The sequence below is a fragment of the Pelodiscus sinensis genome, chromosome 11, assembly GCF_052426305.1.
Source record: "Pelodiscus sinensis isolate ZL-2025 chromosome 11, ASM5242630v1, whole genome shotgun sequence".
NCBI classification, from domain to species: domain Eukaryota; kingdom Metazoa; phylum Chordata; order Testudines; family Trionychidae; genus Pelodiscus; species Pelodiscus sinensis.
Window position 1 is genome coordinate 50,045,066 of NC_143062.1, and position 23,382 is coordinate 50,068,447.

A 23,382-nucleotide genomic window follows, 5' to 3' on the forward strand; every position below is an offset into this window, starting at 1 on the left:
GGCCTCCTCCCCTGCTGCACCTATGCATCACTCCTCACTCCTCTATCCCCAGGAGGAGGGACGTGGTGACCAGTGGAGATCTTTGGGGTGAAGGAGGTGTGGGGATCACGGGGAATGAGGGCTGCCATGGCTCAGTTGTCCAGCAGCATGCCTTCCCTGGCCTATTATACCCGCTGCCCATTTGTGGCTTCATGTTGTTGTACTTGCCTTGTTCTATGTCTAGAAATGCCAAAAGACAACAGAAGAGGGGCTGTTCTAACAGAGGTGTGTCAGCCTAATGTGCAAGCTGCTCGGCGCTACAGAAAGAGCCTGTTGGCTTGGCCTGCAAGTGGGTTTGAGGGAACGGTGGGGAGTCAGAACTCTCCGTTGGCCCCTGTGTTTCCCACCTGAGCCCTGGGACTGGGCACGCAAAAGCAGGTGGGTTACATTGTGCCTGATGGCTTCCCTTGCTTCCCAAGAGCAAGTGGGTGGTGAGCACTGGTGCTATGGCTCCATCCTCCCTCCTCTCCAGCCCCAGCTATGCAGCACATTGGCCATCAGCACTCCTACAATCCAGCCTCACATTCATTCCATTGCAAGGCGGATGCAGAGGAGGAATTGAGTCACAGCCTAGATAACAGTTGTTCCTATGGCTACCTCTTGGGTGGTGCATCTTACATATCATCCCTTGCTCAGAGCTGGGCCAAGCACCAGCCTGTCTAGATCTTGGATGAATTGCAAACTCTAGCCCAGGTACTGATTTTGGATTCTCTGAGTTAACCTGAGCTTTGTTGGAGCAAGTCAAAGAAACCAGAAATGCGCATGCGGCTTAATTTTAGGTACAGTCTGACAATGAATTAGAATGAAATCTATCGCACTGTAGGAAAGTAATAATCCTTTGCCCTTTGAAAAAAGAGCACCTAAGGTCTTGGCATTCAGCTTGTCAGGGGACATGGTGCCTTTTAACTAAGTTAGCAGGCAGTGCTTAATATCTTCCTGCTTGAGAGACCTCCAGTCACTGCACACGATTCTGTAAAATAAATCTGATCCATCTCCCCAAATGCCATTTAATCTCCATACATAGCTTGCACTTGACAAGTCAACCTATTTCAGTGCTTAGAAAAAATTCTGTTAAAATACCACTGTAAATGAATGGCTTTGTTTAGAATGAGTTGGCTATTTTGTTCTCCGTTTTCACTGGAAGTTGATAACTTTCTCCCACCTCTGTTTTGCCTTTTCTTCAGTAGGAAGAGGTTGAGAACTGGCTACCCTTTCAAATGCTGCCAGGAAGTCTGTTCACTTACGGTAGTTGGCTGGGTGATGCTTTTCTGCGCTCCCTAATGCAAATTATGCTCCAGTTTTCCTTGTCTTTGAAGTCTTTGTGCTGACAGATGACACACAATGCTGCCACTTAGTGAAAAAAATTAAGTGTCCTTTGACTTGCTGTGCAGAAAATGTGTTTAGTGAGAGTTAAACCCAACCACGGACCATCAGGTCAAAAAATACTTTTCTGAGGTATTTAATAACCTAATGGACACTATTGCAAGAGAAAGTTTCCTTCCTTGACACATTAAAATGTGTATACACGTTAAAATGATCTGCATGTGTATGGATAGCTTCAGGTAAACCAATATTAATTAATTAAATAAAACCAGGGGACCGTCTGAGTTATTTTAATGGTGAAGTACTGGATCTGCCAGGTCTCAAGGCATGTCAAAAATGCAAATTGTTAATTTTTTGTATGATCCATGTTATTTCAAAGGCAACAAAACAATGTGGGTTTCTTTTAATTACTTTTGTCAGAATATAGGAATCATCACGTTGGCTCCCACCAGTGCATCATCTGGTCCACTGTCGTGTTTCTGAACAGCCTGTATCAGATGCTTCAGAGTGAGATGTTAAAACCCAATTAAGTGATATAACCTACCCTTAAGGGGAGGTTTAAAAATGGATTGATTTTATCTGTAGTTCTGCTGATCCCTTCTGAAAGATCAGCTGTGATCAAAGCAACATAGCAGCTAAAGGGAACAGAAACACACAAAGCAACGTTGACCCAAAGACAAGAGTAGATGGAAAGAAAATGTACTGAAGCCTCCTTCATGCGTAGGGTTGCCAGATGGTTTAGCCAAAAATACTGAACACCCCTCCATCCCCCACCCCCCCCAAAAAACAGGAACAAATTCTGTTGGGGGGGGGAAGGGGGAGACCTAAGTTGTTGAGCAAAAAAAGGGGCCTCCAACAGCAGTTAAGCAAAAAAAATCAGCATGGCCCCTTTAAGAAGAGGCTTTTTTTGCTGGTGGCCATCTTGTTTTTCTGCTCAGCCACAAGACCGCTTCCCTGAGGAAGTGTTGGCAGGTGGAAGATTTAAGTTATTGTTGCTTCCCCCCCCCCCCCCCCGTTATGCCTATTCATCTTCATTCTTTCTTCCTCTGTTCGTTGGATGTAATAAAGTTCCTCATTGCCGTTTTTGCTACTTCGGGGACTGGGATGCTTATTTTATCCTTGGTACATTGAACTGCACTCCTGGTATGTTTGGTAGTAAACATTTCCCAAGGATGGCATCCCTTGCGTTCCAGGCATGGACGGAGCCTTTGTGGGTAGAGACACCATGTGCCAGGATACAGAATTCAGGAAGCTGCCCTCTGAAGTGAGAAGGCGGAAGCCATGCTAAGCAGCAGGTAGTAGAGAGAATGCTCCAGCCACACCTCAGGGCTGCGGTGACACATGCTATTAGCGTCCAATCAATGAAAATATTGGGAACTAGATGGAGACACAATTAATGAAATCCTCAGTTGCATGAGAGTAGAAGAAAAAACCAACTGGAAAAGCAAACATGGAGGTGGTTGGTTGGCTGATTTCTTAATTGAATTTCTCTGAAAGCTCATACATTCCAGGATGTAATATTCAGAAATCTGCACGTCTTCCCATCTCTAGGCTCCTCGTTCGTCAGTCCTGTCACAGCTTAATGAGCGATTTGTATTGATACATCAGAATGAATGATTTATTTATATTACTGACTCTGTACCACTGTTGTTGAAAAGACTTAACCACTCTAGTCTTTGGAGTAGCTGTGAATGCCTTGGCTGTAATGAAGACAGGATGCACACAAAAAAGAGGGGATTAGCGAGAGCAAAGAGAACCTCCCTATCTTTTACGTACTTCTTAAGACCTCCTGTAGTACACCAAATTGAAAATAGGGCCCTAGGTGGAAATATTCAGCAGGTCAGATTGTTATGTACTGCGTTTTGCAAGCTTGTCACATGTGGGAAGTTTCCATAGTACCTGAGAAAAGAGTTAATGACTTTTTCCTTATACAGTTTAGGCAACAAAAGTAATTGAATGTTGGGGATAGATTTGCATGACACACTCATGCCTGTGTGAGAACTAGTGAGGTTGTGGGAAAGGATGACTTTGATTAGTATATCAAAGCTTATATGAGTGGTAAGTAAATAAATACTACTGCAAATAATAAAGTGGTGAGCATCTGCTGTCTGAAAATGACATCCCTTGAATGCTTCATCTTAGATAATCACAAAAAGGAAGCACCCAAAATAAGTTACCTTTCGAAAATGTGTCTCTGTAAGTCCAATGGGATAGAAAGGCGGTCAGTCAGTAGAATTACAAAATGTTTGTATGCATCTTTTTAGCAGCCTACATAGGAAAAGTTGTAGGAGAGATGTAAGTTGTCCAGAAATCAAAATTAGCTGAAGAAGAGAAACAAAATAGGAGAGGTTTCTACACACAGTATGGAGGCAGAATCACTTCTAAAAAGGAAAGACAAAATGAGAAATCAGATTACTGAATTTATTGATAAGAAGGAGGCAAGCGAGGCAGTGAAGGAATTAAAATCAAGAGTGAATGAATAAATAACAGAGGTCCAAACTGCTCTCTGGTGGAAGGCCATTGATATCCCTGGAGAATGGATTTCCATGGACTTGCATCTCTGATAAACTTGGCCCAGAATAGAAATTTCCAGAGAGAGACATTTAGTCCTGAATTGCACTGGCCCAGAGTTGTACTGAAGGAGGTCATCTCGAAGATATTGGCAATAATTTTTGAAGCAACTTGGGAAGCAGCAGTGATGCTCTAGCTATATAGAAAGGCTAGTGCCATGCCACCCTTCACATTGGACTGGCAGGACAGCTGGGATAATGATAGGTCGATGAGCCTGCCTCGTACTGCAGATAAAAGCGTAGAAAACATAATAAGAGAATTGATTTGTAGAAATATGTAGTGGAGGGACTTATTGAGTTGCAGTCAACACAGATTTACAAAATACAGATCATGTCAAAATAACCTGAAAGCTTTTTCCAAGGCAGTAACAGATTGGGTGGAGAAGGCAAATGCAGCGCGCACAATATATCTGGGGCTTAGCAAGCCTCTGGACATAGAACCTCACAGGAACCTTCACGGTTACATGGATAACACCACCCTGGTTAATAGACCAGAAACACTGCATTGTTATCATGATTACATCCGAATGGGGAAGTATCCACATTCTTGTGCCCTACAAAGAGAGACTGAAGGAAGAGCATGCATTTTTTTTCTAAACTTCTTGAGGGAGAGGAAAGGGCCTTAAGAAAACGTGGTTGTAGGCCAGTGCCACTGGGGCATCTGACCCTCTTCTTTATGTGCAGAGGTTGAGATTCATGCCTGGTGAATCCTTTTTGCTGTTGGGTCACCGATGTAGTAAGCTCGGGATTTACTATCATGGTGTCCGGACAGGTCTCTGGCTCCATCGATGATGATAATCAGTAGATTGTGTGTGTGCATCTGTGCTCAGTGATGTGGGTCGCGTTGAGTTGCACAATTAGTCACCACAGCAGCCCCCGAGAGAGCCCCTAAAGACCACAAACCAGACAAGGATCGAAGGTGCCTGGCCAGGTGTGTTGTCAAGCGAAATTCAGTAACAGTTGTCAGTAGACTCTACTGAACCACTATGCATATGTACTCAGAACAATGGAATGACTCACTCAGCAGAAAGTCCCACTGTCCCCGGGTCATACAAAGACTGTCCTCCCTAAGACACTCCTCCCCAAGACACCACTTTTTATATACAGGTATAAAAAAGTTATACATCGCTCCTGACGTGTCCAGTTGCCACCAGTATCTCACGGTACTTAGATACCACCCATCGCCCTGTACCTCATGGTTTGGTTAGATCATCTCTATCCATCATGCTGTCATTTTACACCCTTTCCTCAGCCTGGGTCTGTATCTGTGGGAGTGTCAGTACCAAGGTCTTTTTCATGAGCTGGTGGTACCATGTGCTTTCAAAGTATGACTAGTACCAATTACTGTTCTACAATTGATACCTAGTCCCAATACTGTTCTACACCTGGGCCAATTACCAGTTTGTGTTTTGCACTCTCAGCCCTGTTTGTGCCCAGTTCTGTGAGCAGGGGCCTGCCTCTTGCTCATAGCTTAGCTTGGCTTTATATTAACCCAGTTTGTCCACTGTTCGCTAGGCCTCAAACTGGGCCTGTGCTACCTGGGTGCTTGTTTCAGGCATTCATTTTACTACACTTTTCTGATGTCATTTCAGAGGGCTGAAGGGGCGAACAGAAATCTTTTGCCTGAAGGTGCAGCTGAAAGGAACGTATTTGGACCGACCTGCCATGCTCCATTCAGCTCTTGAAAGCAGCTTCACTAGGTCAGAAGAATGTGAAATTTTTTCCCAGGGTCACTTTTTTTTTTTAAACAAATGCCTAAAGTCTCTCAAGTTTGTAGCTGGGCATTTAAAAACCACTTTCAACATTCAAAAGTGTTGAGTATTCTGGTGGCCCTCAGTGAAGTCAATGGGAATCCATCTGAGTTCAATACTGGAAAGGTGATGTGCTTTCTAGTTTCAAGTTGGGTTGCCAGATGGTTGAAACAAAAATATCGACCCCCTCCCCCCAAAAAAAACCACCGGGAAAAATATTCTGTTGAGGGGGGGCAGGGGAAAGGGAGGGAGACCAAAGTTGTTGAGGGGGGGAAAAAAGACTCCAAGGACTTAAGCCAAAAAAATAAAATAAAACAGCATGACCCTTTTAAGAATGAGTGCAGGAATAGGAACAGGGGAGTGGTTGAGCACTAAGACCCAGGGCTGAGTGCTGAGTGTTTGTAGGGTTGCCAGATGCCCGGCATTTTCACCTCCTGGATGGGGAAACATCCAGAAAATACCAGACATCTCAGGTATTCGGTATTCTCTGAATTTTTTTACTGGACAGGAGGCAAAAATACTGGACCGTCCGGGTGAATACCGGACACCTGGCAAGCCCAGTTTCAAGTCAGTGTGATAGTCTACTGGACACTAGTATTTGCTTTCTTCCCAATGAGGCTTTTGTCTCTTCAAAACAAAAGGAGGTGGAAGAGTCAGGATTTAAATATGTCTAGGATTTAAAGAAATCATGTGAGTGCCTAACACACAAGAGAACTGTTCAAGAGCAGATCATCCTTGTAAAACACTACTGCCCCGGTAATACTGCCAAGGACAGGTGCACCTTCAGTTAACAGCTGCATAAATGCCAGTGGCATAAATTAAAAGGATGCCAACGTGAAAAGTCAGCTAGGAGAAAAACAAAGTGTTAGAAATAGGGTTAGGGCCTCTTTCTACCCTTCAATTTTTACACCAATGTTTGTGATTTGACAGTCTTGTCCAATTGTTTAAACATGGATTCCACTCCGATGTGGTGGTGTGAAAGCCCCAGACAAGAAGAGATTGGGTTTCTTGTGGTAGACCGTTCAGGAAGGACTGAAAGACCTTTCAGTGGGGCACACTGCAAACATTATCTGTGTCAGGTCCTGCTTATCTTAGAGCATGAGAATAGCAGTCAGGGTGACGATTGACATTTGTGACTGCAGATCAAGGCTGTGTATGAAGTTATGGGTCCTGTCCCCAAAAGTTGACTCTTCCCAATCCTGGAAACACATGCACCCAAGCAACCTCATTCACACCAGTAGTGTTGGTGCAGTCAATAGGACTGTACATGTGACAAGTAGAATAACTTCCTCAATATGGTTTTACTTCACGTGCTGTGAGTGGTCATAGAAGTGCTCAAGTGAATATCGACTGTCTGTCCTCACGCACATCTTACACCCTCCTGCCAAAGAGAAGCAGCAATAATAGGAAAATAGTGAGCCCAGTCTTGCCTAGCAAGGTCTCCAAAACTGTGCACGTGCTCTCTTAAGTGCAGGAACCCCTTCCAGGCCAGGACCAAATCATTCTAAATTTTAGGACGGTCACCCAAGACAAGTGGTGGAGGTTGTGAGAAAATGGCAGGGTCAAGAATCAAGATTTGACTTCAAATACATCTTAATGATATTTAAGATATCAAATGCAGCAAATATCACAAGGGGGTTACCTAGTACATAGATGGGAAATGAAAGGCAGCCTGATATATGAACATAAAGAAGATAAACTCAGGAACACCTTTTGAAACGCTGCCACTAAGGTCCTTGTCCAGTGGGACAGATTGGATTTATTCTTCGAGTGATGCTTATATCAAATCCGAGAAGGTGTGCGCGTGCTGCGTGCACAGTTGTCGGAAGGTTTTTCTTCTAGTGGTACCTGTCGGTCAGTTGTGGCACCTCCTGGAGTGGTGCTGTTAAGGTGCGTTATATAGACCACCACTGATGTTCCTCCCACTCAGTTCCTCCTTATCACCAGTGGTGGCCATTGGAGCTTTCTACTTTTCTTGCCTTGGGCAAACTTTTTCCCTAGCACTTAGCTTTTCTACAGTTAATAGTTGTATGTAATGTTGCTTCTTCTGGTTAGCGTTCCGATAGTCAATGGGGAGTAATTTTGTCCTCCCCACCCTTGGGCCGAGGCAGCTCCAGAACATCCCCACATCTTCATCACAACTGCCTAATTAATGGAAATAGAGTCACATAATCTTTTAATGAAAAACAGAGAATAATCCTAATGATGAAGTGGTTAAAGTTGAGAGCATGGTGTCCCATATAGCAGGTGCTTCCCTTCCTTCACACCTTTTAAAATATTTCGGACACATTTTCTGTTAACTTACGGCTTTTTAGTCCTATAGTAGACTAAAAGTAGTTAAGCATGTTAGTTCTGAAGGATTTAGTTCCTCTTGATTAATATATACTTACATTATTAGACATGGGTTTAAAAATATGCATCCTTTGTACCTCGCTTATTCCTTCACCACCTTATGTTTTGAAGAAACATTCATAATGAGCAATGTCTGGCAAGATGTATTACTCAATATATACTACTTAAGTTAGCTGAAATCCTTCAAACATGTTGTTCAACAAAAAATACTGTTCTGAGTCAACTAAAACGATTCACCAATGTGTGTAAAATTCAATGAATAGTTTCAATTGGGAAAAAAAAGTTTCGTTTTAACATGGTTTTTCAAATTAAATTGTTCATTTTCAAAATTTAATAGGCTTATTAAAAAAAAAAAAACCTCAAAAACATAGCACTCCCCCTGAAAATTAAACACACTAAAAATGGTATGGGTCAAATTAAATGTTTTTTGACTTTTTGGTTCAGCCACCCAACTCAAAAGTCAGTTTCACTCAGCTCTATACAACATGTTGATTTCACTTCCAACACTCCAGGAAGTTGAAACCTACTTATAGAAGTATTGAGATGGGTTAGGTGGGGAGGTAAATTTATTTTCAGAAATGGAGCTAAGTATCACAAACCAAGCACAATGTATGTGAGCGTAAAAAATAAAATAAGTTGCAATAGATATGAGATAGAAACTGAGAAAATGCACTTACGTTAATCAAAGCTGTCAGCTCTCATTTTACTGGTGCACTCCTTTTTATCAATTTCAAAGGGTTTATTAAAACAGGGTCTGCTTCTTCTCTCACGCCAGTTTTATATTTACCTAACTCCGTGGAAGTCAATGGATCTACTTTGTAGGTACACCACAGTAATCAGAGAAGAAATGGGCCCAAATGCTAAATTCGTCAGGCTATAGTAAACAGCTGTTGAATCCTGGGTGTGTAAAAAAAAAAAAAAAAAAAAAAAGTAGTCTGTATTAGGTAGGCGCTTGTTTGCAGCCTTTAGCATTCAGTTCCATTGTTGGTAACTCTATCAGCTAGGTCTGGATCAATAGTTTTCCCACATAACGTAGGCACTGAAAGAAATATCTCAATTGGTTTCAGATTGTTCATCTGATTTACCAGGGTATAATCAAGAAAATAATTTAGCTCCTCAAACAATGAGCAGTCTTGTGGTACCTTGGAGACTACCTCAAATATATAGGATCACGAGCTTTCATGAGTAAAACCCACTTCATCAGGTAAGTGCATTTGATGAAGTGGGTTTCACCCATGAAAGCTCATGATCCTATATATTTTGGTAAGTCTGCAACGTGCCAAAGGATTACTCGTTTTTAAGGTTACAGACTAGCACAGTTACTCCACTGATTAAACCTGAGGAGCTAAGTCTCAGTGTTTTATCCAACAAATCCTCCAAGTTGCATTAAAAATAAGTTAAGGTTTGAATCCTCCACTGTGCCTGTTCTAGCATAACACTCAAATGTGTGGTTGAGTGACATCGCATGGAACCACTCACATGTCTAAAGTTAAGCAGGTTCTTGACTGTCACAAGCTAGACCTGACAGGGGAGAGCTCTCTTGTCAATCCAACCCATTATCCTATCTGCCAACAGTGGCAAATACCAGATGCCCCAGAAGGAGGGAACACAATTGGTAATTCTCACATAATCTCCCCCTCCCCCTTCTCCCCCCCCCCCCCCCCGTCACCTACCTCCAGAGAAACACAGGCTAGGGAATCCATTCCTAACCATCTTGGCTAATAGCTGTTGATGGACCTAACCTCTCTCTAGCTCTTTTTTGAACCCTGTGAAAGTCCTAGCCTTCACCACATCCTCTGGCAAGGAGTTCCACAGGTTGACACTGCGCTGAGTGAAGGAAAACGTGCCTTTGTTTATTTTAAATCTGCAGCCTATTAATTTCATTTGGTAACCCCTAGTTCTTGTATTGTGGGAATAAGTAAGTAACTTTTGCTTATTCACTTTTTCCATGCCAGTCGTGATTTTATAGACCTGTATCATATTCCCCCTTAGTCTCCTCTTTTCTAAACTGAAAAGTCCAAGGATTTTTAATCCCTCTTCATATGGGACCCGTTCCAAACCCCTACTCATTTTTGTTGCCCTTTTCCAATGCCAAGAGATGTTTTTTTGAGATGAGGTGACCACATCTGTACGTAGTATTCAAGATGTGGCCATACCATGATTTTATATAGAGGCATTAAGATATTTTCTGTCTTATTTGCTATCCCTTTTTTAATGATTCCTGACATTCTATTTGCCTTTTTGACTGCTGCTGAACACTGAGTGGATGTTTTCAGAGAACTGTCCACAATGAGTCTAAGATCTCTGTCTTGAGTAGTTCTAGCTAAATTAGTCCTGTCATTTTGAACATATAGTTAGGATTATTTTTTCCAGTGTGCATTACTTTGCATTTGTCAACATTAAAATCATTTGCTATTTTGTTACCCAGTCAGCCAGCTGTGCGAGATCCTTTTGATGCTCTTCAAAGTCTGCCTTGGTCTTAACTATCTTGAGCAGTTGGGTATCATTTGCAAATTTTGCCACCTCACTGCTTACCCCTTTCTCTAGGTCATTTATAAATAAGTTATCTCTCTCCATTTGGAAAACTTACATTTATTCTTCCCCTTTGTTTCCTGTCTTTAACCAGTTATCAATCCATGATAGGACCTTCCTCCTTAACCCATGATAATTACTTTGCTGAAGAGCCCGTGGTGAAGGATCTTGTCAAAGGTTTTCTGGAAATCCAAATGCACTATATCAACTAGATCCCCCTTGTCCACATGTTTGTTGACCCCCCTCAAAAAGCCGTAGTAGTCTGCCGTCTTCTGTCCATTCCGCCGGAAGCATTTGGCATTGGCAACCGTCTGAAGACAGGATTTTGGTCTACGTGGACCATTGGTCTGACCCAGTATGGCTGTTTGCATGTTCTTAAGGACTGTGCTGGGTTGGGGTGAGCATTTTCCATACCTTGCAGAATCAAGTCCTAAAAAACCAGAAGAGTAAAAATGTATCCTAGTTATATACTCAAACCCCTCCCCCCATTTTATTGTTGGACTTCTCAGGGATTCTGATACCCATGTGAAAATATATTTGAGATGGGATCTTGCTAACTTGTACAGACATGAATCCCTAAGTGCACAGACCCATACAGCAATAACATCCCTGAGGCTCAACTTGAACCCTTTCTGGCATAGACTTGGGTTACAGCTGCCTTTAAAGCCACAACCACAATGCACAACTATTGAGCTCCATTAATGAACAAAAATATCATTTTTAATTGAAATTGGAATCACGTGAGCACAATTTAATCAATTTTAGTAAGTGTAAATAAAACGGCAGAGGTTCCATCTGCAGTGTGTATCTATATATTAACATATAAATATATATCCTATTATATTTTATATCTATATGTAATTCTTTAAAAATAAAAAGAAGCCAAAACTTACTTCACCCTGTTCTTACCAGGGCAGAAGTTTGAATCTAGATGTTCTTGTCAGAATTAGTACTGACAACGGTGGGAGAAGAAATAGAAAAATGTTTACAAGCAACATTTTAAAACTAATTAGAATGGAAAGCAGTTTCTAGGTCTGTCACAGAAAAGTGGCCTGCTGAACTTTTTTTTTCCCTTTTCCCATTTATCAAAGAGATTTTTCATCATATTGCACATCTGCTGCTTTCAGAACAAATTCTGGCAAGAGTACTCAGCGTCACCATGAAAAAAAGCCTTAGATGTTTCCCCAGGATAGAAAAAAGCCGACCCCTATCAATTCCCATTTCTCAGACAGAGTGATGCCTTTAACACTCTGTAATGAAAGTTTTTATATGTGAGAGGGATTACCAACATCAGCCTCTTATTGTCCTTTGATGTGCCTAGAAATATTACAGTAGAAGTTATTAAAGAATAAATTGTGGGAGCCAAATAGCCCCACCAGCTCAGTTTGTCATTTTGCCCTTAGCTGGTTTAGAGCGTGGTGAATTCCTCCTTTCAGTAGGGTTATTTAGTTTCCGCTAGGTTTTTGTCTGCATTTCAGAACTCTCCCTTTGACTTGGTCTGCTGTAACTTACTGACTATTTATTACACCTATCCCCGTGAACTGATAGCAATTAAAAAGAAAACACCAGTAATAATCCTGGGTCTCCGAGAGCTCAGTGCAGTGAAAGTAAACCTGATAAATCTTTAAACCATTTAAATACAGGGAGATGATTTGCAGAAGGGCACTACATTCCTCATCTTCCTAGTGAACTGTAAATAGCATGAACACCACTGCAGATCTAAGCCTTTTCCTAGCAGCTGCTGTTTGTCTCCAGAGAGGATTTGCTGTGATTTGTGGTTAAATTGTACATAAGAATGCCAGAAACTGTGTCGATTCTGGCAGCTGCATTTCCCTGGCCTGCCTACTTAAGTTCAAAAATTGCGCACTTGTATGCAGGAGGTTTGTTGGGCTTGCTCCATGTTCTCGTCATATTGGGAAGAATATACACAGCGCTAATTTCTCTGGCTTTCTCTTCACAATAGGTCTGGCCATAGACAAGGATTGGCAACTTCTCTTATAACACGAAACCAAATACTCTTTCCCCTAGGCCCTCACCCCTACTTGCTCCATCCCGGATCCCTCATCGCTCACTCTCTCCCCCACCCCCCCTCAGGCTGGGGCAGGGGGTTAGGGGGGTGGGAAGGGGTGAAGACTCTGGCTAGGATTGCAGGCTCTCGGGTGGGGCCAGATATGAAGGGTTCAGGGGCTGAGGTGTAGGAGGGAGTGAGGGTTGTAGGCTCTGTCTGGGTGGCACTTGGGCAGCTCCCACATTGAGTGGCATGTCCCCTCAGCTCCTAGGCATAGGGGCAGCCAGAAGGTGTTGTGTGCTACCCCTGCCTTCCTCTCGCAGCTCCCATTTGCCATTGTTCCTGGCCAATAGGAGCTGCAGAGTCTGTGCACTGTCCTCCTCGCCCAGTGCACAGACCTCATTGACCGCCCTGTGCCTAGGAGCCAGATGTGTTGGCCACTTCAGGAAGCCGTGCAGAGCCAGGGCAGGTAGGAACTCACCTTAGCCCTGCAGCACCATTATTCAGACTTTTAGCAGCCTATTGGAATCTTGCGGAATGCTTTCAGTAGCCACCAGGAAACCAGTGTCCTTTCTGGTAGGCTCTTTGCCCAGCCGGGAGGGTTGGAAACGCTGACAGAAGCACAGAAGGATATTGATGTGCAGGTTGATGTGTGTTTCAGTAACTTAGCTGATGTGTATTTGTCAATCAATGTCTTAATCTGATTGTGTCCGTTGAAAGGAAAAGCATTATCCGAACACATTCAATCAATGTTCAGTCGTGGGCATCAGATCTCAGGTTTGGTATCAGAGACCATCTCCGGGATGATGGGGGCAGAGGAGGTGGCAAAAAATGTAGCCATCTTCAGTCTCCATTCAAACATGTAAACAATTTCCTGGCTAGAGGCCTATACTGCCTGCCCCTGGTCCTTCTTTTCTTGTGTGGTTGCTTTTAAGATGGATCTGAACCCAAATCTCAGATCTGATACCCCCGAATTTTCAGAACTGGAGCCAAATTTTGCTGGTCTCTTTTTGTCGAATGTAATTTGCCTTCATGATTTTAGTAAAACAGAAAGGCTATGTCTACAGTACACGATTTTTACGCAAAAAATCCGTTTTTCTGCAAAAACTGGTGGAGCGTTCACATGTCAAGTGCGTTTTTGTGCAAGAAAATTGACAGCACAGAGGGCTTTTGCCAGTAGCGTTATTCCTCTCCCCATGAGAGAGAACTCCTTTTTGCACTACAGCTCTTGCACAAAAAGGCAGGTGTGGATGCTCCGGAGGGGTTTTTGCGCAAGAAACCGCTATATGAAAAAGCACAGGTGCTCTAATGGCCATTCTGTTAATGGCCATCAGAGCTTTCTTGTGCAGTGTGTCCATATCCGTGCAATGTGGATGCTCTCTTGCGCAAAAGCACATCGCTTCTGCAATGCGCTTTGAGGTCTGGATGCACTTTTGCGCAAGAAGTTTTTGCACAAGAACTCTTCCACAAAATGCTTCTTGAGCAAAAACCCTGCAGTGTAGCCCAAGCCACATAGAAAATGAGTGATTGATTCTTAAATGTTCTGTCTAAAACGAGACACTAAGACCCAATTTCAGTCCTGTAACTTCATTGTGCCTCCATTCTATCTCCTACTTTTTCTCCATCTTGTCTATTTATATCCCAAGGTCTTGCCCCCCACCCCTGTTGTGCTCCTTTACCCCTCGCCACGGTCCGATTTCCTTCTCCACCCATCCTCCCCCGATCAAAAAACTAGACATCAGGGCTTGCCATATGACATTGGGACATGGAAGCCAAAACCTGGACTCTCTGGGTGGAAACTGGGTACGAAGCAATGGTACTCCAGGCCTGCCTGTAATGCAAAGAATAAATAAGTGACGAATATTGTACTGTGTAGTTGGGGTGTGGCTCGTGGGTTCCAGGCCATTGTTCCCAGGGAGGAAAAGCATTTCATGTTTTAAAATGATTTGGGCTGCTTGATGCTTGAATTCTGCACAAGAGAGCACTAAACCGTCATCTCTTCGGTCTAGAAGAAGAACATTTAATTTTCCCTGGGTGACTTGAAAAGCTGTAAACAGGTGGGAAAGTGGCAATCGAAATATGTAAACCGTAAGAAACACTTCACCAGTCTGCTACCTGCCAGTGTCCCCACGGGGGTTTAGTAACTAACAGTACTGCTAGTTTCACTCCGCAGGGTCCGGAGCTCACTGGTTTGTGTATCATTCTATATTTTAAATTACTTTTAGTAGGCAGAAAATGCTGACAATTAATTTCCTGGGTTGCCGGTGTACGGTGAAATCTGATACAGTTGCTGCATTTCATCCCAAAGGTGGCTGCATTGCCATGGTGGGTGAAATGATTCCCATGTAAATAGCTTGTAAATCAGACTTCAGAGTTGATAGAAAACTTTGGGAGCCCCCTGGATGAAGCCGGCTCTGTATAACAGCTACTAGAACGTTGACCCGCCGTTTCTTGTGGCCTTCACTCAGATGGGTTTTGGTTTTTGGTGCGCTGGGGATGAGGGGTTCGGATGCAGGCTGTCCTGGGGAAAGAGGGACAACCCCAGCTCTCTCTCACCGAAGCAGCTTGGTGCCCAGTGAGAAGCACCCATTCATGGCTGCAGTGGGCACAGCCAGGGAAGGGGTGCATGTTCCCTGGCTGGGGGGCAGACAGTCAGACAGACAAAGGGTCTGAAATGTATAGCGTATAGCTGTCGTTTTCTCCACCCCTGCCCTCTGCTGGCCCAGTGGGGTTATAGCTGTCCTAATCCCCATCTTCTGGCCTCTTGTTGCCCTGCTGTGGGACGCTGTTTCTCATAAAGTAGAAAGGGGGAGGGGGTCTGTTAGAGAATTAAACTGTACAGTCGCATTCCAGGCACATCCCATTGTCTTGGCACAACCAAACCCTGGCCTTGCTTTAACTCTGGGGTGGGGAACCTTTTTTGAGTCGGTGGCCGCTGACTCACGGAAAAATCAGTTGGGGGAGCGGCACACAAGTGAGAAGTGGGGGGGGGGGAGGGGACTGCCTCACTGTGTCTCCCAAATGAGGAGAGAGACACTTTCCACAGTCTCCTCTCATACCAGAGCCTCCAAGATTGTGTATGCTCCAGCTCCATGAGGCGGGGGGCTGGAGCACCAGTGCAGGTTCCCCACTGTCCTGAGCCTCGGGGAGCCGGCTCCTGGGCCTGAGGTTCCCCACCCCCGCTTTAAGTTATGAGAAGAGGAAGCTGCAAACCAAATTTGGTAGGCCGAACTTTTACTGTTGAGGAGTTGGTGAACAAACGCTCACGTATGGACAAACAAATCTACAGAAGCCCATTTCAAAAATATACAGTAAGACGATCATTACTGTGCTTCTAGGCCTTTTAGAAAGAGCGAAGTAATTGAGCCGTCTCTGAAGCTGACCACCTAAATCCTATGGACAACTTGATTTCCTTTCCAGAATGCAGTGGCTTAGTGGCGTGGGGGCTAGCAGAGAAGTTAGTTCTGAAAGGAGCATGTAGGTTTTTTTCTAACCACTGGAAGGACACAGCTGGTAGGTGTTTGCTGCATACCTAAGGATGCTTTGTGTTTGCACAGTGCATTTCTTCTGGAGTCCTTCACAAACTTGAAGCAGATAAGCCTCACGACAGCCTGGTGAGGCCGGTAAGTAATATTATCTGTGTTCAAGAGTGGTGGAAACAAAGCTGTATTATAAAGTGTGACTTTCCACACGGTGGCTGCTCTAATGGGAGTGTTTGTGAGTATAGATAGAACAGAGGCTGAGATTCTACAACGGCTGCTGCTTTTGTGTTGTTTCTGAGTTGGGCTTAAAAGCTGCAGGGAAGAACACAGCTCAGGGTAGCAATTGAAACAATGGTTGAACAGGGTTTACACATCTGCTCAGGTGCTGGCCAGAATAGGGATGAATTTAAACAAGTGCTTAAGTGCTTTCCGGAATCAAGGCCCGAATCTTGAAAGTGTTCATCTCTGTGTGTCTGTCTCTCTGTCTGTGGCTGTGTTTACACTGCAAACTTCTTGCACAAGAAGCTTTTTGCGGAAGACATCTTCCGCAAAAACGTCTTGTGCAAGAGCACATCCACACTGCAAAAGCGCCTCTGAAAAGCGATGTGCTTTGGCGCAAGAGAACATCCAGATTGCATGGATGCTCTCTTGCAAGAAAGCTGTGATTGCCATGAAGAGAATGGCCAGCAGGGCACCTGTGCATCTTTTGATAGGTTCTTTTTGCACAACAAAACCCCTGTTCCCCGCCCCCACACATCTTTTTTTTGCAAGAGCTCTTGCGCAAAAAGGAATTACTCCTCGTAGAAAGAGGAATACCTATGCCACAAAACCCCTCTGTTCTGTTGATTCACTGTAAATTTTCTTGTGCAAAAATGTGCTTGAGGTGTGGATGCTCCGTTTTTGTGCAAAAACTTTGCAGTGTAGGCACAGCCACTGTGTGCGCGCGGAGAGAATGAGATTCTGACATACGGTGGTGGTGGATGGACTGCCGCCCAACGAAGATTAATGTAAGTCCTTTGGATAGGTTTCACTGACAGTCCTGATCAAGGCAACTAGAGATGAAAGGCCACTGCTGTATGTACTCACATACCTCTCCAAGGATTAATTAATTTTTGTTACTGGGGATGAGCCACAGTAGCTAGTAGTAATTTGGGTAGATGATAAATGGAAGGAAGTCCAGAACATACAGACATTTTACCATCTGCCTTGTTTACTTCATCTTGGATATCCTTTGTCCAGATCAAAATGAGTAGCTCTGGTAAAGAAGGGTTGGCTGGAACAAAACATCATTTTTCTGTACACTAAAAACAAAACATTTCTATAAAAACGCTATTTCAATTGCTTTTTTGTCATCAGTTTTTACTATAGTTAAAAAAAAACCAGAAAGTTGGGGATCATTAATAAAGGGGTTGGGAATAAGACAAAGAATATTTTATTGCCCCTCTAAATCCATGGTATGCCCACATGTCAAAAAAGATACCTTGGCATTGGAAAAGAGTTTAGAAAAGAGCAAGAAAAACAAATGCAGGCATGGAATGACTGACATATGAGGAGAGATTAATAAAACTGGGAGTTTTCAGCATGGAAAAGAGTTTGGGGAGGGAGAGGATATGATTGAGGTCTATAAAATCACAACTGTTAGAGAGAGTGTATAAAAAGCTATTTACTCCTTTCCAGAACACAAGAAGTAGGGTCACCTAATGAAATTAATAGGGAGCAGGTTTAAAACAAACAAAAGGAAGTTTTTCTTCACTCAGCACAGTGTCAACCTGTGGAACTCCTTGCCAGAGGAAGTTGTGAAGGCCAGGACTTGAACAAGGTGCAAAAAAGAACTAGATAAATGTATGGAGGATAGCTCCATCAATGGCTATTGGCAGGGATGGTGTCCTTCGCCTCCATTTGTCAACAGTTGGGGATGGGCACAGGGGATCGATCGTCGTTCTGTTCTGCTCATTCTCTCTGAGGAACCTGGCATTGGCCACTATCAGGAGAATGAATACTGGCTTGATGGACCTTTGGTCTGACCCAGTATGGCTGTTCTTATGGTCTCAGGGAAAATCTGCATTCACTTCCATATATTACTGCAAATATAAAGCTTCATGCCATAACCAAATGAAGATAAAATGTTGGAAAAAAAACTATTAAATGATTTGTTAAGTACCAAGGAGATAATAGGATCATAAGGAATAGCCACCATGGATTTGACATGAACAAATCAAGTCAAACTAACCTCATTTCCTTCTGTGACAGGGTTAATGACCTAATGAATAGCGGAGAGCCTGATTTTTAGTAAGGTTTTTGAGACCGTTCCATGTGACGTTCTTTTAAGCAAAAGAGGGAAATGCAGTCTAAATGAAATTACTGGAGGATGGATGCATGAAACCCCATGCTCAATGAGTAATTTCCCATGTCTCACTGGGAGGGTACATCTAATGGAGTTGCACAGGGGTCAGTCCTGGGTCTGGGATAGTCAATATTTTCATTAATTACTTGGAGAGTCACATATGGAGAGTGCGCTTATAAAATTTATAGAGGACACGAAGCTGGGTTGCAAGAACACAGGAGAGTCAGATGAGAATTCAAACAACCGTGACAAACTGAAGCACTGGTCTGAAATCAAGGTGATATTCGCTAAAGACAATTGCCCAACAATTCAATTAGGAAGGAAACATGGAAGGCGGAGTAAGTGGTTGTGCAGCAGTGCTGGTGAAAAGGATCTGGGAATTGTTAGAGTGGATCACAAAATAAAATGAATCAATGTGATGCCTTGGCAAAAGAGGCGAATTTCATTTGGAGGTATATTGACAGCAGTATTGTAGGTAAGACATGGGAGGCATTGGGGTAGTCTCAGCTGAAATCCGGTGTTCAGTTCTGAGCACCATGTTTTAGGAAAGATGGGACCATACTGGAGAGACTTCAGAAGACAGGAACAAAATAACAGGTTTAGTAAACCTGACCTATGCGTAAAGACTTTAAGAACAACAACAAAAGCCAAAATATAAAAACCGAGCAACTGAACCTGTTTAATCTTGAGAAAAGACTCAAGAGGAACAGATAACAGTTTAAAAATAGGTTTAGGTCTGTTATAAAGAGGCGTGATCAATTGTTACCACGTGCACTGAAGGGAAGGACAAGAAGTAATGGCTTAAACTGCAGCAAGGGAGATTTTGGTTAGATAGTAGGAAAAACACGTTAAGGGTAGTTAAACTTTCGAATAGACTTCCAAGGGAAGTTGTGGAAATTCCAGCATTGGAGGCTTTTTAAGAGCAGATTTAACAAACACAGGCCAGGTTTACTTGGTCCTGTCTTGGTGCAAGGGGCTGGAGTTGGTGACTTTTCAAGATCCCTCCCAACCCTAACTTTCTACATATCTGAAACACACAAACTGAAGAAAAAATCAGCGTAACTTTTCAAACTTGAAATATTTACTTGAAAGTCCAAATTTCCATCTGTCAGTGCTGGGGGTGCGATAGCGGGAGAAGGAAGATGGGCTGGAAAAATTACCAGCCAGCTATGTTCATTGTTTCCAAGAAGAGTATTAAAACAGCAAAAATAATGTTGATTAATGCACATTATTATGCAAGAATTGCACTAGCATATATCACTGAGTATTATGTGCAACAGAAATTAAACTCATAGTTAATTTTAATTGAGTTATTCTGGTTACTCCCAGTACTTCACCACACCTATTTGAAATGTCCTACGGACATTCAGCAAGGTATCCAGTGCATTCCACATGTCAAAATCTAGCATGGAGGATAGCATTTCATTTATTGATTATATATGATTGCTGTTAGCTAAAGAGCTGATTAGTAGATCTTAAAATTCATCTAGAATACCCAAGGGCATTGACAGCCTCCGCAGGCCCCTAAGCAAGGTGTGTGGGGCGGTTGGGAGAGGGGGACCATGTCCCTCTCCTGGAAGGGGCAGGACCTCTGATGGAAGCGGTGGGGCTTGGGGTAGCAAGACCTGAGAATACCACGCCTCTTCCCCATCAGCAGGCTTGAGGATACAGGCAGTCCCCAGGTTACATGGATCCGACTTACATCGGATCCCTACTTACAAACGGGGTGAGGCAACCCCGCACTAGCTGCTTTTCCCCCTATCAGACCAGGGAGACACAAAGCTAGCGCCCCACCCAGCAGACCAGAGAGACGCAGAGCGGCTTTTCTCAGCAGACACCTCAGCTTGAGAATAAAGGACTGAGGGAAGTGAGGTGTGGGAGAATAAAACTGAGCTCTGGAGAAATGTCTGGCTAGAGTTTCCCCTACAATATGTACCAGTTCCGACTTACATACAAATTCAACTTAAGAACAAACCTACAGTCCCTATCTTGTACGTAACCCGGGGACTGCCTGTACCTTTATTGTATTCATTAAAACAGATCTTGCTGATCTAATAGGAATGCATGGCTAATTTCAAGTGGTAGATTGACAGTGGCCGATCTTAAAAAATCTGGCCAGTTTTGACTAGTCACCTTGATGCCTGTGGTATTCTCAGTACTTGAAAGAACACCGCAAACAAGATTGTTACAACCACTGTGTGTGTTGTAAAATACCACTTCCTAGGAATCTTGCCTACTGACAATAATGAATTAATGTTTCTTGCATTCCTTCCTTTTGCTGTACTGGTCCACATTTCCATCGGATCTCATTTCGTTTCAGTGCTTACTGGCCACTTCGGTTAATGCTGCTTCTGGCTTCTCTTTCATGTTACTATCTGCATGAATTGTATTGCTTGTCACAGCTGTTTCGGTGCTGCTTTCCGCTTCCTCGCACTGCTGCTGACTGCTTTGTGAAAGTCTTCATGGCTACTGGTACTCTTTGCGGCTGCTGTCTGTAGAACTCCGATTATACTGTGGATGTTTTCAGAGGTCTTCTGTTCGGCTTCTCCCTGTGCTGGACTGCTGCTCTTCCCATATTAGTCACAGCTACTGTTCAGGTCTCCATCCCGTGGCACTGCTGATCTTGGTAGCTTTACAGCATGTTGCATGGTATCTTTTGTTTTTTCTAGGGTAATGTCCCACGTCTGCTGTTTTCCATTGCTGGATCCAGTCCGCATAGGTCAAAGGCTTTCTGTATCGTTCTTGGCTATATCCTTTTCTTCAAAAGGTTGAACTTCTCTAGTCGAGCACGCTCTGGTCTGGCAACATCCGTGGTCCGGCATGATTTTCATTAGCCTGATGTTGACTTAGTGTGGCCAAGTTTTCCGTGGTCCCATAAAGTTTAGCAGCCCCCATTCCTGGCTTTCAGTGCTCTGTAGTGGTGGTGGTGGTTAGCACTAATTCACCGCTAAATATCTTCTCTGAGCCCAGTAAGCTGTGGAAGTATTGGTGATGTTGCTAGACAATATTGATCTCCCATGGTCCAGCAGATTCATGGGTTTGGCACCCGTCAGGTCCCCAGGGTGCCAGACTTGGAGGTTCAACCTGTACTGTTTTATATTACTAGCTGTTGCTCTGAAAATAATTAATCAAAACCATTTAATTAGTCGGTATTAGGGATCTGTGAAATAGGTCTGTTTTTTACTCTTGTGTTCTAATTGTGTTGACTGTAAAATAAACGTCACATAAATGGATTGGAAACATAGAGCACATTCTCTTCTGCGCTTTCGTTTTCATTGAACTATTAAAAGAGGCTAATGCCTGTCCTGGCACTGCATTAACAAGGCACTACACTGCCCAATAGGACTCCTGATATATTAGAGGCCTATTGATGTCCTGCTCTGGCTTAATGGCTACTTACATATTGTGGTTCCACCTTTGTCACAGCAGAGAAGACAGCATTCCACACACCCCAGCGACGGGGGAAGTTCCCTGTCCATAGGGAGGCATGGAGAGAATGAGTCTTCAAGACGACTGAGCATTTACCTAGTCTGGGTTTTCGTGGGTGTGAAATGACTGTTCACAGGGAAATGACTGATCTGTGAATGGATACAACTTTCAAGTGGATCATCTTTTATAGCCATCGTGCTTTTCGATAGTAAGGTCCTTTCTCCTGTCCCTTGAAAATAATAAAAATGCCTCACTCCGAGTGAGACTGACTTGCTGATCATGTGGGAGCATTGCCAGCATGCGTTCGGGTCTGAGGAAACCACAGCTCTCCTGTGAACAAGGAGAGAGGTTTCATGTTTAATCAGTGTGGTTAGTCTGTATCCTGTGGACTTCTGAGAAGAGTGGTTGTTTCCTCTAACAGTAAATGCTGGGCATGTGCCTGAAACAGGCAAGCTGTAATAATTCCAGTTGGTTTCTTTGTCTGCAGCTGGCTAAGTCTGTTTCAGGGAACTTCTGTGGTCTGATGCCTTCTATGAATGAAAGCATGCCGGGATGTGTCCAAGTGAAAGCTACCCTCTTGTCTGGGTTTGGCTCTGACTCTGAAGGGAGTTAGAGGAAAAGATGATCACAGGCAAACCTCTCCGTTATATCTAAATCATGGGAAGAAAGAAATCAGTGGAGCTGGAGAGGTTGCTTGAAAAGTGCTCTTCCCCAGACCTAGTTTAGAAACTAAGATGACATGAAAGTCCTAGAATGCTTTCTCCACGTGGATGTCCTGTAGAACTGCGGGTGGCATGATCAGATACATGCACACATGCTATACAAAAAGCAGGTCTTAGTTAATGAAATTAGCTTGAGGTAGTTCAATTAATCTGTTTTAAAGTAAATATTTATTTTTGAGATACGACCAAGTTCTCACGTAAAATGCGTTGTTTGACAAAAGGATTAATCACTGATCCCAAGGATGTTTGGCATCTTGGCGAACACTTGAAACTTGTAATTGTAAGCAGATACTTATAGAACTGTAATATTCAGTTCATGTGAAACGGTAGATCTCCTCGATGATTAGGTATGAAGGAAATGTTGAGGTACCTTAGATAACCTAGACAGAGAATATTTGAAATAGAAGTTCACTCAAATACCAGGCTGAGCACTGAAATAATATTTTTTAGCATCTCGTATGCTCTCTGTACTGTGAATTGTAAGATTGTCCACTGGATTTGGCTTCCACATACATGATCATCAGAGCATTCTTCTTAGATTGTCGAGCTGACTCATTTCCACCGAGAAAAAACGGTATTGGGGGCTAGCGCTTATGATACTTGCGCATGGACTTTCAATGATATTACACAGTTTCAGGCAGAGAATGCTTTTTCACTTGGTAATTGTGACACCTAAAAGCCTGCATTAGTTTGGGCTTGTTCTCCTTATATTAGCTGGGTCCATGTACAACTATTCCAGTTATATTGTATAGCAGAGTCTGTATATGTAGATCTGAAAGTCAGTTACATGAGAAATTGACTAGTATAGTTCTAGCCTTACTTTTGACTGC

At 43.3% G+C, this 23,382-nt stretch overlaps 1 protein-coding gene across 16 annotated transcripts in view; it reads left to right on the plus strand.

Moving 5' to 3' along the window:
* FHIT (fragile histidine triad diadenosine triphosphatase) overlaps window positions 1–23,382 on the plus strand; it is a 1,114,957-nt gene that overhangs the window by 348,558 nt on the left and 743,017 nt on the right. For 2 of the 16 annotated variants that reach the window (XM_089781284.1, XM_089781286.1), the window contains one exon: window positions 5,525–5,632. The exons of the other annotated variants lie outside the window; for them this stretch is intronic. The gene's annotated coding sequence lies outside the window, so the exon portion shown is untranslated. The remainder of the gene's footprint in view (window positions 1–5,524; window positions 5,633–23,382) is intronic. 16 annotated transcript variants of the gene reach the window in all.